Here is a 15,279-nt window from a genome sequence, read left to right as displayed (position 1 = left end):
CACTTATTGTAGACTTATTGTAATATTTTAGAATGTCTGTTAAAACCACAGATTCTATTATCAAATGAAGTTTCAACAAAGTTCCACAAAACTTTTTCATCAATTAAATACGAAGACGTAGCACGATTAGCTGATATCTTTCAGGCTGTTTATAAATTTTGAAAATACGTTCAGGATAGGTTTTTCATCATTATTGTTCAAACATATTAATAATAGATTCAACAAGGTGTAAGCGGCATTTTACCTTAAAGCAAGTTGTAAAAACACCCCGAAATGTGTAAATAATCAATAAAAAAAAAATGAAATTAAAAAATTGTTAATTGTAACATTATCTAAACTTTGATGTATTTTTCTAAATAAACTACTTATAATAATTTGGAATGTTCAGTTGCATCAAAGTTTCATAGCAGTTTTTTCTACAATTAACCACGATGCTTGCTGATTTTCCCCAAAAACTAATTAGCACAATTCCCAACTGATATTTTTTATAAATTTTGAAAATAGATTTAGGATTTTGATTGATTTTGATTGAACGAAATGTCAAATTTTGGCTTACATGTACACAAGTTTAATTTTTTTTAATTTGGTGCCAAATGTTTCAGAATAATTTGAAAAAACGAGAAAATGTAAACATAGTAAATCGAATAATTTTTTAAGAGAGCATCGACATCTTCAAATAATTTTGGTAAATTATTGAAGCAAAGATGATAAAGTCACTATTGGTTTCTACAAGATAAACTTTCCTTTAAAATTCTGTACTATCTAGTATTTCCAAACAAAAACAGTATACGTTCAGTAATTTTATTTATGAATGAATTGATTCTGAGTTGTGCAGAATGAATAATCGTATGACACGAGTTCCTTATTAGCAGTAATGACGCAAAATATGCTAATTATATTAAGAACATTAGCGATACGAACAGAATTGTAATTGTTTTATTGACTTATTATCAAATGCAATGAGATCTACTACATGACGATGATCACGTAGCGATTATATGTCCTACGTGCAGTTTGTCATGGAAACATTGCAAAAGTTGTTTGCCTTATAGTTTCAGGAAACCAAAATACATAGATAATGCACTAAATGCAATTGGTTATGTTCTTTATATTTATCATTAACAATGTAGATTCTACATCGATCCAAGACAATATTATAAGTTGATATAGGTAGTTTAGTGTCAAAGAAATTTTACATTCTTAAATATTTAGTAGTTCATTTTTTATACACGAAGGGTTGAGAATTATTATTATTTTCAGTACACAGTAATCTAAATAAATCAATCAGAATATTGTTATTAAGTGGTGGTGTAATCGGTACGGAATGGGCTAGCATCAACTAGTCCCTTGTACGATGGTTTGATCCTTGCCTTGGCTAAGCTCGACATCAGGCCAAATTTCCACTTGGTGTTATAAATTTCAATATAATATCAAGTGAATATCGTTTTTTGTAGTGAATAGCTGCAATATTTACCTATTTACGAAAGAGATAATTTAAAAGAGCTCATGAAAAAAATTAGTTCAGATCTTAAAACTAACCTCTTATATAACAATGTATTCTAATTCTAAGTAGTTCTGATTGCTGATGAAACAATAAATAAAAAAAGTTTTAAACACTCAACAACAGACATCTAGTTCATATAAGTAGTCATATTTTATAAATGGATATATTGTTAATTATGAGAGACGTATTAGATACAAATAGAAATTTTTAAACCATAGACATATAATGTTTTTGAACTCGGGAATGAACATATTTAAGAAATGAACATATCAAAGTGTAAATACAAATTAACCAAAAATAAATTTGTTAATTAAAAATCTAACTCATTTTGGCTCTGATTCAGATGATACTCTTTTTTAATCACAAGTGTGATGAATTAATACTAAGGTGATTATATTTTTTAAGTCAAAACCAGGACGGCAATTTTTAGTTATGTCAATCAGGGTTGGAAGGGGGGAGGGTGTTTCTGTGAATTTCTTGTGATGTTTCTTGAAATAACAAATGCCAAAAAGTTTTTTATACTAATAGTTTAGTATAAAATAGTAAGAACTTTATTATTCGATTATATGTAATGCTTTTCTTATCTATTAAAAAGATATTATATTAAATCTTAAATTTTTAATTAAAAAAATAGCAATCCGGGACAAAATATCTATATCCGGGACAAATATTACTTTTAGAAAAACCCGGAACACTAGGTGAAAATCCGAGACTCTCTCGGCCAAATCGGGACACATGGTCACCTTAATTAGTACACACTTACACTGCTTCCAATTTTATTCTTTATCTCAAGAATCGATTTAAATTGTCAAAAATGATTAATTGGCATCCGCTATCACAATGCAAAATAAAATAATCCGTTATTATGTCTGTAGCAAAAGCAAACTGGTCCGGTTTCTCAATTACTATGATAAATCAACTAAGTCGGCTAAGATCAAAATACTAGTGAATTAATTAATACTGCTCATTAGATACATGGCACATTATCTCTCTATAAGCGAGGCCGAAGACGGTTGAAATGTTATATGACAGCTTGTCTGATGGCAGCTGCTGATAGCTTATAATTAACTTAAAGCAGTTTATTTGCAAAAAATAATGATCTGGAATTTTTGTCTTGGATGAGTATCTACCTGATAGAATGTAATCAACTATAAATGGAATCATTTGGTATTAATATTGTATTAATTTTGTGGAAGGCAGAGCATAAAGACTTTACTTTGAGAAGATCTATTGTGAACACCAAACCAATTATATTACAATAAATAAGACTTATCAAACAAACAACTATCTGACAAAACTCCCTGCTAATCATTGTATAAATGTGCTTTTTTTGCTGTTTTTCAAAAATTTGTCAACTGGTTCTGGTCAACCAGGGCGCAAACGAGTCCAGTCTTATTTTTAATGTTAAAGGAATTTTACGAAATAATGGCTATATTATTCAACCAATGCAAAATATAAATTTTATTGGTACATTTTTTACAGAAATAACGCTGTATATAATCTTGATCTGAAATTTTGTCTAAAATATTCATCAGCACACATGGAATAAGTATTTATTTAATATATTTCTTGTAAATTTGCTTTTTTAACTGAATATACATTTTTATTTACTTTTTTTTATTGTTTACACCTTTGCCAGGCTAAAGGCTCACATGGTCCTTTGTACCCCACAAGCATGTAAGCTTTTATAGAGGTTTTGTAAACAAGCTATTGTTTCTATCTTGAAAATCACAATACATCTTATAAAACATTTAAATGACATTTACTCAAAAATTATATTAAACTATATGCAACAGTGCTCTCGACCAGAAAACCTTTAAATTTCTTTTGTTATGGATTTTTAAACATTGTCCTTTACCTGCTGATAGCGTGGTCCTAAGAATCAAGGCGATGGCTGATTGTACATCTTTTTCCCTCCACTTTCAAATATTGTTGTTAAAAAATTCTTAACTTTGCTTGTTTTTGAGATATCGGTGATGGAGCTTTTCAGCTTCGGCGGAGCTTCCAATTTGGGGGATAATATTAAAAGTTTATTTGTTGCAAGCATATCTATTTTTTTATAATGATGCAAACAATCAGAGTAATCAACAGAACTGTATATGTAACATTAAAAAATAAAAAAAAGTAGTTCCAATGAGCAATATATATATGTATATTTATATTTTAGGTTATTACTTATTGATTCTCTAAATAGGCATTATCAAGCTGATTACTGACGATTATTAGATTTGTGTGACAGTCAGTCAATTTTTGGGTACATTTTAAATACCCAATAAAATATCTAACTAGTGGGGTGTATGACATCGTGCCTTAAGGCAAATTGCTGGAACTTCCCGTACCGTAACGAAATGTTCGAGGAATTTTGAATATTTTCAAATAGATTATTATAAATAAATATTGTAACATTATCTAATATTTATAAGAATTATATTTATATGAATTGCAAAGTTGAAATTATTTGTTTAAAGTATATTAGAACTATAGCCAGAATTAAAAATAAAAAAAAAATTATATAGGTTGAAACTTTTTTTTTTGTTAAAACAAGCAAAAAGTTCTTTGAATCATTCAAATCGGACGCTTAGTTCGCTCAAAAACTGCCATTTTTTACACATTTAGCTCCGTATCTTCGAAATGGCTGCGCCTGCATTTGCCGCAAACTAATAAACACTTCTTCCAATCATTACTAATTGAATGTTTTTTAGATCATTCAAATCGGATGCTCCGTTATCTCAAAAACTCGATTTCTATTTTCTGCACTCTTTGCTCTTTATCTCCGTAACTGCTGCACCTGCCTTTGCCAAAAACTAATCAGCACATCTCCCTATCAATTGGAATCGAATGTTTTCAGAACCATTCAGATCGGTTGATCCGTGCGCCCGAAAACGTGACTGGAAATTTGTATTCATACATACATACACACACAGACATCCATTTTTTCTGAGGTATGCCAAAATGTTCAGAAACCTTCAAAACGTCGAGAAATGTAAAAATTTTCAATTTCGATTTTTGACTCATTACAATAGCTTACCCTACGGGAAGTTAAAAAGGAAAAAAAAGTAGGAATAACTCCAATGAGCAATTGACTATGGATGGATATCTATATTTTAGGGAATTACTTATTGATTCTTTTGTTAGGCGCATTATCAAGCCGATTATTAACCATTATTGGTCTTGGTTGACATTTTTGTATTTTTGGGTACATTTTAAATAGCATTGCATTATAAACATCAAATTATTAACCCAATGAAATATCTAATTATTACTAGTGTGTAATTCACATTTAATAGCAGGAATACTTAATAGCTACTCTTGGTACGAAATGTTTTCTTCATATTTCTTCTTCGGTATGTTATTCTTGTAAGATCATCAATTAAATCTTATTGAATGCCATCGGATGGCGAAAGAGAAGTCTGTCATCATACTTGGAATTATCAAGTCTTCCATCTTCGGTCAGTACGTCATTCAGCAAAGAGAGAAAATACGATTTAACTACGTTTTATGAATGCCGATGTCAGTTGACGGTTATTACGTCTGTTTGATTATAATTTATGTATCAATTGGAAATATCTGGAACTGTTCGGCGACTCTCTACCAGAGCGTCTTTGGTACGCACTAGTGATGAGAAAAGATCTTCGATATATATGTATATTAGAGCGGGTCGATTTGTATGGGTCAAAAAAGTCGCTTAGGCACACATGATTTTCGGATACTGGGGATCAAAATAAGATACTTTGCTGAAGAAACCACACCTCTAAAATGAATTCTGATGTGTCGTGCATTGACCCAAAGATAAGGGATGAAATTTGAAAAATTCAATTTTGACCCATTTAGAGTGTCCCAATCGCGTCCAAATGTATGGCCGTGAAAATGTATCCCTGAGAGGTTATTCAACATTTAACCCTTATTTTTTGAGTCAATGCACGGGACATGGGACATTTTAGAGGTTGGTTTCTTCAGTAAAGTATCTTATTTTGAATATATATATATATATATACATGTATATATATATATATATATATATATATATTCCATTTGTCTTATATACTGATCATCAGATATAGGTCACAATAACATATTTTTTTTTAGTCAACAATATATTTACAACTGTCCTACATAGACATTAAGTAAATCTTTTGGCACTTATATTATATATAAAAAATGACATCGATATATAAATAGTGAAAAATACACAGTTGCATTTATAAACAGTGCAAAATACTCAGTTGGTCACAATAATATTAGCTTCAAAAATACTGATGTGTCTTTTATTTCTTCACTAATTTCCCGTAGGGTAAGTTATAGTAATCCCAAAAAAGCCAAAATGACATATATATATATATATATATATATATATATATATATAATATATATATATATATATATATATATATATATAATACGTTTCAAAGTCTTCTGAACATTTTGGCATACCTTGGAAAAAATGGATTTATGTGTTTGTATGTAGTATGTATATATGTATGTATGTATGTACGAATCAACTGATTTGAATGATTTAAATCGTACTGACGAGGAGACGTGCTGATTAGTTTTTGGCAAGAACAGGTCTAGACGTTTTGGAGATACGGAGCAAAAAGTTAAAAAACAGCAGTTTCTGAGAGCACAGAGCATCTAATTAAAATGATTAAATGAAAATGATGAATGAGACATAGCCTCTGAATGCAATTAATTGTTATTAATCATTAATCAATTTTCGTCGAATATTGATTTAATTATTTTTTGCAATTTGCCTTAAGGCACAATGCAGAAACCACTAGATTTTTTTATTTCTGTACATCAATTTCAAATATAATCACGAAATATTTGAGAAATATTTATTCTCCTAGATTTTGTTCATTTTCATGAGTATGAAACTAATAATCAGTTACCATTTTTTTATTATGTGTGCTATTTTATATTTTTATTTATTTGATCATCTATCTGAATAAGATAAAGTTGTTCATAAAGCGCAAAAATAAATAAATATTTAGAACAACATTTAGTGATGCACTATACTTGGTTAATAGTACAATTATAAAAAAAACTGGGATAAAACGTATTTTTAGTATAATAATTCTGTTATTAAAAATTTGATCTAATAATTTCCTTACTAGTACACATATGCAATGCTAAATTTGAAATATCACCTTATTTGAAGAAAAACGCCATGACGATTTTCTTATAAAAATTATTATTACTCATTACCTTATTTTTTTTAATTTTTTTCTAGTTTTGATTTATCTAAAACTTTGTTTCTAAATTAAAATCTTACGAGAACGCAGATGCCGGCCGTAATAAATCTCACTTAATGTCACCAGGTTTGAGAGAATAAATTATTTAAATTTATGTATGATATTAATGTATTTTATACATATTAAATGTATTACAAGTCATTATCTCTGAATATATTTCGTTAAAATGTTAATCTATTAAATGAGTAGCCTGTTAATTATGCACAGTGCATCTACAGACATGATTTTTACATTACATTTTCTTAATAAGCTTGCCATCAAATTATTAGGGAATACTATTTATTAAATATCGATATTCTATCATTATTATAAATTGTGTTTGCCCAGAACTAGTATGTACAAGGCAAAGGCTATCCAGCTTGCAAGGTCATTGGCTCGTTGTAATTGCCCCAAGATCAGCAATACGCATAATCTTTCTTATTTCATTTGACTGCAAAACAATCGTAAGAAATTGACTGATAATTATTTATCATAAATTTTATTTAAGCCAGATGCACAGTGTGCTAATAGCTTGTAAAATACAATTGAAAATGACAATAGATTTTTTTAAAATAAATATGAAATAGGGTAGACTGAAGACTGGGTACGGTTGTGCCAGAGTACGGTAGTGACAATCGTCATAACAGCTACACTATACTAATTTTGCAATATAATAGATTAAATTCAGGTGTATTATAAAAAACTAAAATAATTTCTTATTATGTTTTTTCATATTTTTTTTTAATAAATTATTGCACTTTAACAGAGTGATAATTTTGTATTTTGCTTCTCAATCAGAATTTATATTTATTTTATTCTTAATACTCTTTTCAATATTAATTTTGTTACCTGCCACTTTTTTTATAATGAATTTCCATGAATTTCTATTTACACCGCATGCTCATAGGTGTTCTCATTTATATAGGTTTTAGAAAATATAAAATCCTAAATACATATTGACTTAAATTAAGGTTTGTGCTACCTCTCACATCAACAGATTAGAAATGCAAATATTGTTTCTAATGCCTAAGACTTAGACATTTAGGATGAGCAATCTGAGGCCTGTGGGCTTCATGCGGTCTTATAAATATTTTTCTGTGGCCCGTTAAGCATTTCTAAAATTGATTTTATTTTGCCAATTTTTTCCTATCAATGTTATTACTATAATGTACTTTTTTCTCGTTGCATTTATTTTTAAAATATTTACATTTTTAAATAATTTTAATATTTAATTTTGCCACATGTCAAATATGACGAACAATTGTTTTGTTCGCTGAAAGCGAAACAAGCAGAAAGTTTTTTGAATCATTCAAATCGGATGCTCAGTTCTCTCAAAAACTGCCATTTTTTTGTACATTTAGCTCTGTATCTTCGAAATGGCTAGACCTGCCTTTCTGCCAAAAATTAATCACCACTTTTCCCATTCATTACAAATTGAATGTTTTTTGGGTCATTCAAATCGGATACTTGGTTCTCTCAAAAACTCGATTTCTATTTTCCACACTCTTTGCTCCGTATCTCCGTAACGGCTGGTCCTGCCTTTGCCAAAAACTAATCAGCACATCTCCCTATCAAAGAAAAAATGCACATTCATTTTTTCTGAGGTATGCCAAAATGTTCAGAAACATCTGAAACGTGTTCTGCAAACATCTACATTTTCGATTTTCGATTTTCGATTTTGGACCCTATTGAAACAGGCATGTTACTAGTTAGCCCCGTTACATATAGCCCTATATTTAAAAATCAATGATTCTTGATGACTGGAAAAAAACTTTGTGATGGTGGATTGCAGAAATCTAGCGTCATTAACAGATTCATCGAATATGTGTACTAATTGCATAATAAGATTTATGCTAAAACCTTTTCCTAGTCATATCTATTACTTCTCGAGCTCATTTGTCGATGTTTATTTACTCAGGGCACGTCGATCGTCTTAAGTATTTGTTTGGATGATGCCACTAATAAAGACATTAAGATCATCGTCTCTTTCACGAGCATTTTGCCTTAGCCGGGAGAAAGAGACGCCGATGTTATTTGTTTATTTTATACCATCTTCAGAAAGACTCGTGCAGAATACGATGTGTAGAAACAAGATTATGTAAACATTGGATACAGATCTGATTATTTTGTAAAATTTAAAACACTTGTTCAAAACTAACAAGATACAAGTAAAATTAATTAATGTGCATTGATTTAATTACTATCAATTAAAATAAATAATATAAAACTAGTAGGCATGAGGCCGTTCTAATATTACGTAAGCACTACAGGGGGGCGGGGGGGTTATTGATTTGCTTATTTTAGGCATTTTCGGTAAGAAATTTGCGTACTTCTGCTGACAAAGGGGAGGGGAGGGGTAAATAATTGTAATATATCTGCTTACGTAATACTTGAACGATCCCCATGGCATCGTGCCTTGAAAATAATTGATGGAACTTTCCGTGTCGTACTTTAAAAATTTTAAAAGCTTAGTAAAGACAAATTAGGTTTTCTGAAAATCTTGTATTTTTTTAACTTCTATGAAAGTTTAGAAAAATTTGAATATTAAAATAATTAAAAAAAATTGCGATAAATTATGAAATTTTTGGAAAATACTGTTATTTTTTGAAAACGAAATTTTTTGGAAATTGATATTTTTTTAAATCTTTAAAAATTTTGATACCCATTCATGTTGATTGATCCATACTGTTAAAAATATCTTATTTTTAACCGCTAAATAGCTTTTGTTGTATTTTATTTATCATTTTTTTATTAACTATAAGTAATAGCACAAATGTTACATTCAAAATAACTAGATTTTCTTAAGCTTTTAATATACAATATGACACTATTACGTTTTTTTATGTTTTTAAATTTAATATAATACCAAACAAGCTTAATTCATACATTTTAACAGTATAACATGATGTTCTCAAATATACATACAAAATTCAGTTATGGAATTTATTTAACGTTTTTGCATTTAAATTAATACCTTGGTGAAGTCTTATATAGAGAACAACCACTTTTCTCATAAAGTATAATAAAACTTTTTTAGCAAAGGCTGATAACACTATAGTATTTTTTTCTTTCAAATTGACTTTTAAAAGTTCTTTGTTGTTAATTTACATATATATATATATATATATATATATATATATATATATATTATAAAATTAATCGATTCCGTTATTACTAATCTATCTATGTTCATGTTAACATTTGAACGAAAAAAAAAATATATAATATTTCATAATCAGTGGCGGCGCTAGACCATTCGTGGGCGTCGGCGAAATTCGTTTGCGAGGCCCCCCTTTTTTGCCAGTTGCAAGTTTACTAGTGGTACATGGCATCGTGCCTAAAGGCAAATTGCTGAAACTTTTCGTGTCGTAATTTAAATTTTTGAAAAGCTTTAAAAAAATTTGAAAAGTGAAAGAAATTGACTTTTTTTATTTTGAAATATTTTGTTGAAAATTTCGAACTTTTTTTCAAAGCAATTACGTTAGCTGCTTAGAGACAAAATATCGAAGCGCGTAAACGCCGCGTTGCAGTCTAACTTAACTCACTATTAATTAAAATCTTTATAAAATATCTGATAATTTGATGTGCATATGCCAAATGGCTTTTGTTGTGGTTTTTTACTCGATTTCCAAAACCGCTTGACCTGCCTTCCTAAAAATGTAATCAGTTTGGCACTTTTTGCCCCGTATTTCCAAAACGGCTTATCCTGCCTTTGCCAAAAACTAATCAGCACGTCTTCTTACCTTCAATACATGTCAAATGTTTTCTGAATTTTTCAAATTGGTTGATCCATGTTCGCGAAATCGTCGACGAAAATTTGCCAAAATGTTCAGAAATCTTTGAAGATATATAAAAAATTTTGTTTTAGATTTTTTTGCGATTACTATAACTGTATATGAGCTTTATTTTTAATCAGATAAATACACCAATTGAAATAGACAAAAATTACACAAGTTAAAATAAACAAACTCTTCGGCAAAAATGGTTTGTTCTCCAACTATTAGAAAAGCACTAAAATTAAATAATTATCGCGAAAAAGATTCCTTTTGCCCAACCATTTGATTAGCAAATTTTATGTTTTCCGATCATTATGAATAAAAAATGGTTGGAAATCACTGACTTAATAACTAATTAGACAAAATTTTGCAATCTGCAAATGATTAATTAGATTTAAAAAATCTATGTTCATACTGATTTGAGTGCACAAATCCGTACATCACATAGTAGGTACACATGTTCTAAAAGCTCGTCCCATTATTCTAAAATTTAACGAGTTTTTATAATTAATCATTTATCTAATTCCATAAAATGTATGTTAGATAGCAAGTGTTTTGTGAAAAAAGATTTTTACAATAAATTACGAAGAAACTGTGCGGTCGATCTTGACGAAAAACAATTCAGCACGATCGCCAACTGAAAACTTTCGATCAGTTTTTGAATTTTTAAAATTGATTCAAAATGTCAAAATGTCGTTTTTTTATAACGCTTTAATTTTTTGTCGACGACATCAGAGCGAATCAATCGATTTAAAGGATTTAAAAAATATTTGATTCGTGTTGATAAATTGTCAAAGGCAGGTTTAGCGGTTTTGGAGATACAAAAAAAGTTTAAAAGGTTATCAATTTTATTTGAAAGAACTGATCATCCCAATAGAATGTTTAAAAAAAATATTTTGCTTTTGTTGACGGTGTGAAACAATGATTAGTTTCAAATTAACAGTTTTTGTTATTATCTCATTGTTATTTCTCATTGATCAATTTTTATTGATCCATGATTACTTTTATTCGTCGAATATTTAATTACTGTTTCGATACGTTCAGATTCCCACTAGTATGTATTTCCAAAAAGAACGATGATTTACATAATGCTCACATAAGAAATACACAAATATAAACAACCAGAGAATTAGCTTGCGCGAAGTTGTTTAGATTTAATAATCTATAGTGTTGACAGACGATGTTAGATAATGTCCATAAAAGATAAAAGAGTAAAATGATAGTGCCTGTAAACCACTAATCACCTTCTTTACTCGCACATCCGTATGAAAATTAACTAAATTTTAAATAATTAAAATTTTTCCGGGGCCTCTTGCGAGGCCCCCCCTGGTCGCGAGGCCGTCGGCGGCCGCCGACACCGCCGACGCCTAGCGCCGCTACTGTTCATAATAAATGCATTTATGTTGTAAACAAGGAAGAATGTTTTATAATTTAACAATTGAAATTGTATTAAAAAATAATAAAATAAAATAAAATGGAATTTAAAAAAAAAAACAATTCCAAATAAAAACAACTTTATATGCTTTTTAAACACAACTTGAAGCTAAATATAAGCAACTAAAGCAAGAATGTAATTCTATTGTTAATGTATTAAATTTAATTTTTACGAATTGTAATTAATGACCCAAGCGTTATTACATTTCATTCAACGTAATTAAACTGTTTTACACTGGTTTTACGTACTTTTATTAGTATTTACGAGTTTGATGTAATGATAAAAATTTAATAAGTTATAAATTTGCTTGTTTATGTCAGCTCTGTTTCATCTGTCTGTTTTTTATGATTGGGATTTAAGATCAAAACGAAGTAATTATAAATAAGACTTGGTTTTAAAATCTGCAAATTATGTATACTATTAAAATCATTTAAGTACATTTGCAGTATAAAACGTGCAAACGTGCAAAACGTATTACAAGACAAAATATAAATATCGGATCTAGACCATGTAAATGTTAAAAGTGCCTAATGATAATTCATAATAACAATTTTTTGACAATATTTGTAAAAGCCCCACATATTGACGAACACTTTTTCTTGTGTCTTGTCTATGTTAATATTTGTAGACAATATCAAATAAATCAATTTGTAAATGTCACGTTAAAAGTTTTGTGCCTAAAACTAACTTCTCAAATTTCTTCATTTGAGAACATATTTCCTTCTCTTCTAAGTCATCCTATTCAAAGTATTCTAGATCGTATTCACATTGAGGTTGAGGAGAGACTTTCTTGCAGATGTGAAAAAGTGTTTCCAACCAGTGATGTGATACTAATATTTTTTTTTTGATGGAACGCTAAAATTTAAAATCCGGTTCAAAAAATTTGCTATATTTCGATAAGAACTCACAAATCTAATATATTGACTTCTTATATAATTAACTCCATTATATACAGCTAGTCTATACATTTAATTGTACAAGTATGAGGGAATCATTGAGTACATAATTTATATTCTTTAATAACATTAATTATATTTATTGTCGTATTTGTATTCCTTAATACTTACAGGCATTTATTATGATATAAAAGTACTCAAGATTTATTACAATACTTTATAAGACTTAACCTAATAATATGATAGATAACCTATTACCTATCTTACTATACTATATTATTGTATATCATAGGTGGATATCTATTATCAATCATACCGTGAGATACCTATACCGTCATTAACTTATTATATACCTACATACTTTTTACTTCTTATCAATATTACTTCCTAATTTATATATTTACCTATATTATATAGGTTTACCTTACGCCCTATGTATTATCTCTAACTATCTATTATCTATACCGGGATTTGAACCCGGGACTTCCGCGTGGCAGTCGCGCACCTTAACCACTACCCTATCGGGTACCCCCAGTAATAATATAATATGGGACGCACTGTTGTTTCCGCGATCATTTTCTTATTAATTAGTTAATTAATATTAAGGTGGCGCGACGACACGCGAAAAAAGACGGTTGATTGTAGCGTTACGGTGGTCTAGTGGCTAAGGTCGTCGTCTGCCACGCGGCGGACCCGGGATCGATTCCCGGTAGGGTTAATGTAGCGTGTAAGGAAAACTATAGGTAATAGGATATATAGTAGATATAGGTCTAGGTGTATTCGGTATACAATGTAGGGATTTGAGAGTATATGATGAAATATAGCGTAGGCGTGTAGTATAGAATGTAACGAATATTCATACGTAAGGCTATAAAAATATACGAAAGGAACCTATGATGTATGTGTTCCTAGTCACCCCTGTTACAGATAAACCATAGATCCTCTATATAATAATATAATAGTACTATATGCTATAAAAATGGTTTGTAATATTATTCAAAAATTTTTACGCGATTATTTTTATTGCAATGATCAATTAAATATCTAATATCAAATAATCAAATATATATGAAAATAAAAACCAGAAATTGTATGGTTTGAGTAATAATTGATATTTTATTTTATTATTTTATATTTTTATCATAATTAGTAATTAGTGCGTTTACAAAATGAATTCTTTGCAATTTTATTTTTAAAAAGCGTATTATTTTCACTCATAGTGTACTTGAAAATGTTAATTATGCGTATATGTCTTGCAACTCGAAAATAACTCAAGAGTTTCACTTCAACGATGAGCATATGATAAAATTCAAAGCAAAACATATGGCTTTTTAAGTCGTTTTATTTTAGTTTGTCCTATCCTATATTGCTATATATAGAGATACTTGTACATAAACTTATACATATGCATTAAATATTTCAGTTGCATTGGCTTACACTATAGTAGATTTTTCTTTAAAAATTATTGGTAGATTAGAAAGATCTATACTAGGGGAAGTGTGGACGAAATGACATGTTTTGTTTTTATATCATATCTTATTTCATATTTTTTTATTTAATGATATTATAACCAGTCTTAATAGTTTTCACTCATTATTGGTTCATTGAATATAAGTATCATAGTCCTTTAATTAAGTAGGAATTATAATACTTTATTTATTCAAGAAAAATGCATCTAGTTACAAAAACCATTCAGTACGGACAATCACTTTTGTACGAAAGATAATCACCTTTGACAAGTTTAAATTTTCTTTTTTTGGCATCGACTGAACTGCCTTGTAGTGCTTACGAAATAGTACGAAATAGCCCATCTCGGGCACTGCGGTGTGAATTTTGTCTTTAGTATATCATTTTGTCTGAACGTGAAGAAAAATGAATAAATAATTAAAATTTTATCAAATACCTGATTATTGTAATAAAATTGAATGAGAAGAATAAGAAATACACCCTCAAAATAAAGTTTTGAATGCGCGATACGCGTTTGAACTGTTTACTACCACAAGACACAATGACGCTCAAACATCTGACAGGATTGCGATTATTGTTAGTACTAAAATTTTAAGTTATTTTAGTAGTATTTTTGGCCTTTTTCTTTGCTATATGGCCTTTTTTTTAATATTTAAAACGACCGAGCGCTTTTAAATATGGCAAAGCTTTAATTTGTGAATTAAGCTGTAGTGAAGATGAGTTTCAAATAGACTTTCATGCAGGCAAATTTTACGAAATTACTATTCGCACCGATGATAGTGATGAATGTGATGATGATATTATCCAACCAACAAAAAGAAGTTCGACAAAATAAATGAAGAGCGGGAAGACATTAGCGAATGTGCCGATTCTCCTTCAATAATCGAGTTTGACATACATCAACAAACACCCCGACTACAAATACCAAGCAATATAAGACATCCAATAGATTATTTTACTTTATATTTTATAA

At 29.2% G+C, this 15,279-nt stretch overlaps 1 protein-coding gene across 2 annotated transcripts in view; it reads left to right on the top strand.

Moving 5' to 3' along the window:
• The window catches only part of LOC113363723 (growth arrest-specific protein 1-like), a 72,057-nt gene that overhangs the window by 52,594 nt on the left and 4,184 nt on the right, over window positions 1–15,279 (top strand). The gene's annotated exons all lie outside the window — the stretch shown is intronic.

Source organism: Ctenocephalides felis, unplaced genomic scaffold, assembly GCF_003426905.1.
Source record: "Ctenocephalides felis isolate EL2017-DRISC unplaced genomic scaffold, ASM342690v1 CF-g0.4_SCAFFOLD_00845, whole genome shotgun sequence".
NCBI lineage: Eukaryota > Metazoa > Arthropoda > Insecta > Siphonaptera > Pulicidae > Ctenocephalides > Ctenocephalides felis.
This window is presented reverse-complemented; position numbering and strand designations above follow the sequence as displayed.